A 6132-nucleotide genomic window follows, 5' to 3' on the forward strand; every position below is an offset into this window, starting at 1 on the left:
CATATTGATCAAAAGGTGAAGTCTTTGTTCGGAAGAAAATCAAAATAAAAATTAACAACTGAAAGTTGTTTATTAAGAACATTTACAGGGAAAGCTGTCGTCGGAGAGCAGCAGCATTCATTAGGGATCCACACCACCCAGCACATGCTCTGTTCTCGCTGCTGCCATCAGGAAAGAGGTATAGGTGTCACAAGACTTGCATCACCAGGTTGAAGAACAGCTGCTACCCCTCCACCATCAGACTCCTCAAGGACAAACTCAGTCAAGGGCTCATTTAAAGACTCTTACTTATGCACTTGATTGATTTTTAAAATTCTCCCTGTATTACAGTCAGTTTGTTTACATTTGTAATCTGTTTACAGTTCTTTATTTGTTTACATGTATACACCGTGTGCAGTTTTTTTTGCACTACCCATAAGTGGTAATTCTGCCGTCCTGCAGATAAAAGAATCTCAGGGTTATGTGATGTCACCTATGTACTCTGACAATAAATCTGAAGTCTGAAATAATTTTTTCTGCAATTAGCTTGTAATAATGTAATTTAAAATAATTAAATTAAAATATACATTTGAAGAAATCATGAATAGATCAGGGACAAAACCAAGTTCTGTGGAACTATTTATGGCCACTTACAAAAAAAAAATCAGTGTTAAACATTATCAGAGTTTTGTTCACACTAACCATTAATGCTGATCCTTGTTACAGCCTAATACTTTGGGCTGACCCCCTCTGGGCAAGGTCACTGTCAAGACCCATGACAGGATTATTTCGTGGTAAACATGTGGCGACCAATGTAAAGAATGAGAGAAAAAAGCCTGGTGTCAGCATGGAGTATGGGGTCAGCACAGTTGGAAGTAGGGACCTTTCATTTCTGCCTTCTGCCCCAGTTTTTCTACTTATTAGTGTAAATTCTCCCTGGCGTCTCCGGGTGATATAATTGAGTAGTGGTCCTCTGCCTACCAGCAAATGCAATTACAATATCCAATCAGAACTTTCTGATGTGTCAAAATTTGGTCAAGAACAGCACAGGGAGATAAAAGGCTGGTTCTTGCATCACACAGTGCTTCAGCAATATGGCAATTCTTCAAAGTAACAACTCATGCGTATTATACCAGCAAGGCAGGAAGTTGAGAGCTTGGGGGCAATGCATATTAGCCTGTCTGGTGCAGAGATGGAGATAAAAAGCAGGTTGGTTGTGGGTGGCAGAGGGTTTGAGGAAATTATGAACAGTCTGGGGGAGTGCTAAATAAGATCGGGTCTTAAGGAAGACAGGCAGATGAGTCAAGGTTGGGAAATGGTTGGTGCCACATTAGGGTCTTTGGAATTAGGAAGCACTTCAGGCATCTATTCAAAATGTTTGGATGAGATGCTAGGAAGATTGTACTAGATGGAGTCAAGAGTTCTGACCAGAGAACAAGAGCTTAAACAGGTTAAGTTTGTAGACGATCCATGCATCATATTTCCACAGCGAATGGCCAGGTTAGATCATTAACTGTGCAGAAGCAGACCTCTAATTCATGGTGCAAGTCTGCTTCCTGCTGAATGAACCGTGCTGCTCATTCATGATGCAAGCACACAAGCACGTTTGTCGAAAGTGTGCATTGAATGTTCTTTCACTTCACTCCATGGGTGCAACATGTCTGTGGGTAAGTATGCCATAGTTCAATCAAATGGCTCTGTGCTTTTGATTGCGTTATTTTGAGTAATGTACACAAACATTTCAGGTTCTTTTTGCATCTTATGAACCTTTTCCCTTTGACTTTTATTCTGTATAGAGGACTCAACACTGAATAAACTCATCCAGTTAATGGGATTCTGATCACGATTTTCTACTCAATCACAGGAAATAGGGACAGTACTGAAGAATTATGGCCTGAAAATTCTGCCAATTGATTATTAAATATAAACAACAGACCCCTTGTCAAATTATCAAAAGAAGGTATTTCATTCTGATAAATGAAGAAGATAGATGAGAGTTTTCCAGTGGTTTTCAAACTTTTTCATCCCAGTCACATACCACTTTAAGTAGTCCCTATGCCACAGGCGCTCTGTGATTAGTATGGGATTGCTTAAGGTGGTATGTGCGTAGAAAGAAAAAGTTTGAAAATCACTGTTTTAATTGTACCTAATTGACTCGTTACTTGCACTATTTCATAAGTCCAAAGGAAATGGGGCAATGACAATTTTTCTCAAGCAAAATATTTCAGTTCTTCTTTGGCTTGGCTTCGTGGACGAAGATTTATGGAGGGGGTAAAAGTCCACGTCAGCTGCAGGCTCGTTTGTGGCTGACAAGTCCGATGCGGGACAGGCAGACACGGTTGCAGCGGCTGCAGGGGAAAAATGGTTGGTTGGGGTTGGGTGTTGGGTTTTTCCTCCTTTGCCTTTTGTCAGTGAGGTCAAGACCCATGACAGGATTATTTCGTGGTAAACATGTGGCGACCAATGTAAAGAATGAGAGAAAAAAGCCTGGTGTCAGCATGGAGTATGGGGTCAGCACAGTTGGAAGTAGGGACCTTTCATTTCTGCCTTCTGCCCCAGTTTTTCTACTTATTAGTGTAAATTCTCCCTGGCGTCTCCGGGTGATATAATTGAGTAGTGGTCCTCTGCCTACCAGCAAATGCAATTACAATATCCAATCAGAACTTTCTGATGTGTCAAAATTTGGTCAAGAACAGCACAGGGAGATAAAAGGCTGGTTCTTGCATCACACAGTGCTTCAGCAATATGGCAATTCTTCAAAGTAACAACTCATGCGTATTATACCAGCAAGGCAGGAAGTTGAGAGCTTGGGGGCAATGCATATTAGCCTGTCTGGTGCAGAGATGGAGATAAAAAGCAGGTTGGTTGTGGGTGGCAGAGGGTTTGAGGAAATTATGAACAGTCTGGGGGAGTGCTAAATAAGATCGGGTCTTAAGGAAGACAGGCAGATGAGTCAAGGTTGGGAAATGGTTGGTGCCACATTAGGGTCTTTGGAATTAGGAAGCACTTCAGGCATCTATTCAAAATGTTTGGATGAGATGCTAGGAAGATTGTACTAGATGGAGTCAAGAGTTCTGACCAGAGAACAAGAGCTTAAACAGGTTAAGTTTGTAGACGATCCATGCATCATATTTCCACAGCGAATGGCCAGGTTAGATCATTAACTGTGCAGAAGCAGACCTCTAATTCATGGTGCAAGTCTGCTTCCTGCTGAATGAACCGTGCTGCTCATTCATGATGCAAGCACACAAGCACGTTTGTCGAAAGTGTGCATTGAATGTTCTTTCACTTCACTCCATGGGTGCAACATGTCTGTGGGTAAGTATGCCATAGTTCAATCAAATGGCTCTGTGCTTTTGATTGCGTTATTTTGAGTAATGTACACAAACATTTCAGGTTCTTTTTGCATCTTATGAACCTTTTCCCTTTGACTTTTATTCTGTATAGAGGACTCAACACTGAATAAACTCATCCAGTTAATGGGATTCAGATCACGATTTTCTACTCAATCACAGGAAATAGGGACAGTACTGAAGAATTATGGCCTGAAAATTCTGCCAATTGATTATTAAATATAAACAACAGACCCCTTGTCAAATTATCAAAAGAAGGTATTTCATTCTGATAAATGAAGAAGATAGATGAGAGTTTTCCAGTGGTTTTCAAACTTTTTCATCCCAGTCACATACCACTTTAAGTAGTCCCTATGCCACAGGCGCTCTGTGATTAGTATGGGATTGCTTAAGGTGGTATGTGCGTAGAAAGAAAAAGTTTGAAAATCACTGTTTTAATTGTACCTAATTGACTCGTTACTTGCACTATTTCATAAGTCCAAAGGAAATGGGGCAATGACAATTTTTCTCAAGCAAAATATTTCAGTTCTTCTTTGGCTTGGCTTCGTGGACGAAGATTTATGGAGGGGGTAAAAGTCCACGTCAGCTGCAGGCTCGTTTGTGGCTGACAAGTCCGATGCGGGACAGGCAGACACGGTTGCAGCGGCTGCAGGGGAAAAATGGTTGGTTGGGGTTGGGTGTTGGGTTTTTCCTCCTTTGCCTTTTGTCAGTGAGGTGGGCTCTGCGGTCTTCTTCAAAGGAGGATGCTGCCCGCCAAACTGTGAGGCGCCAAGATGCATGGTTTGAGGCGATATCAGCCCACTGGCGGTGGTCAATGTGGCAGGCACCAAGAGATTTCTTTAGGCAGTCCTTGTACCTTTTCTTTGGTGCACCTCTGTCACGGTGGCCAGTGGAGAGCTCGCCATATAACACGATCTTGGGAAGGCGATGGTCCTCCATTCTGGAGACGTGACCCACCCAGCGCAGCTGGATCTTCAGCAGCGTGGACTCGATGCTGTCGACCTCTGCCATCTTGAGTACTTCGACGTTAGGGATGAAGTCGCTCCAATGGATGTTGAGGATGGAGCGGAGACAACGCTGGTGGAAGCGTTCTAAGAGCCGTAGGTGATGCCGGTAGAGGACCCATGATTCGGAGCTGAACAGGAACAGTAACAATTGGGTCTAGAGCAGTGATTCCCAACCTTTCATTCCCACTAACATACCACCTTAAGCAATCCCTTATTAAACACAGAGCACCGATGGAGTAGGGATTACTTAGGGTGGTATGTGAATGGAAAGAAAAAGGTTGAGAACCACTGCTTTAGACCTTATAGCTATATTTTATTTGTCTAAGAAAACCTTCAATAGAAATATGACCTTGCCTGTAACAAATTTGGGTTATTATCTTATACATTTAAATAATCACGCCATCAATTGATATTCCAATGGGACAAAGAGCAGCACGGTCGGCATGGACTCGTGGGTCAAAATACCCTGTATGTCCAAATTTTAAAAAATGGAGAAGCCAGGTTCTAAGAACTCATTGACACAGCAAAATGGGAAGGAACATGTTTTCTCCTTCATTCACTTTTAATACAAGCTCTGCTTAGACCCCATATTTCAAATTCTAATGCAACAAAAGCAATTCACTTAAATGAGGCTTGCATTAAATACTGAAGTAAAGGAATGGGAAGAAATAAAATTACACTACTGGTTTCTGTTAGATGTAATTTTGGTGTCATAAACATTTAAACCACTGGTTTTACATGATGTTAGATTAACCTCCAGAATAGTGATGTATATTTAATGAGCTGTGCAAAGTGATTAATGTCAGGACAATTTCATTACAGCACCAATATTAGAGCATACAATCGGGGACATTTTGCCATCCTGTGTATGTACTGTTGTTGTGTCCACATCAGAATTATCGGAATGTAACCAGCTACCCTGTCATCGTCAAACTAATGGCCAGTCTAGCTAAGGTCAGCTCACTCATTAATTGGGAAGTGAATGGTTTAACTGAATGTACCAGCTGAATGATAATGGAAAATGATAGCTTTAGGCTATCTGATACTATGTTCTCAATCAGTATGCCTTCCTCTTCATGATCGACATGGGCAGGGTAAGCTTCAGAAAAGATATGGATATAACACATGATCTCACACAAAGATTCAATATTCAATTTATTAGCAAGTAATAAAATGGTGTCGTATTACATGGAATTTCTTTTTGCCTGTTTCAAGGCAGACAGATTTGCCACTGGCAGGTATTGCTTAAGTGCCTCTTACAGTCAGACTTATAGTCAGAGCGAGAGAGAGAGATAGAGAAGCAAAAGAGAGCCCCTCCACAGTCACTGAGTGTCCGTAGGTTCACCTCCAGCACTTCCGCAGCTGCCGCAGCCACACAGAGTGTGGTCCAAACCATCGCCAACCCGAGCTCCTAATCCAAACCTCTGACATGGTCATGGACCGTCCAGCGCCCTCGGCACCTCCTCACATCCCGGTTCCGATACCTGGTACCCCCTCCAGCCAGTTCGAGCCAGTCTCCAGCAGTCCGCAGCCCAGTGCAAGTCACCCGACAACAGTCTCCAGCAACCCACTGCTTCTGTGGGTTCCTCGCCTCAAGTCGCCAGTAGCCGCCATACACACTGGTCCCTCAGCCACAGAGCCCCCTTACTGGTTCACCGCCGTGGCCACTGTCCCCGCGGGTCATCTCCTCCGCTTCTTCCTCTCAGATGGTGTGTGTTGTTTCTGTCCTCTGGTGCCCTGCTCCAGTCCTCTGCTTCCCCAGAGTCTGCAGCCCCTCGTGGTTGCTGCCGATT

This window comes from Narcine bancroftii, chromosome 4, assembly GCF_036971445.1.
Source record: "Narcine bancroftii isolate sNarBan1 chromosome 4, sNarBan1.hap1, whole genome shotgun sequence".
Taxonomy (NCBI): Eukaryota; Metazoa; Chordata; class Chondrichthyes; order Torpediniformes; family Narcinidae; genus Narcine; species Narcine bancroftii.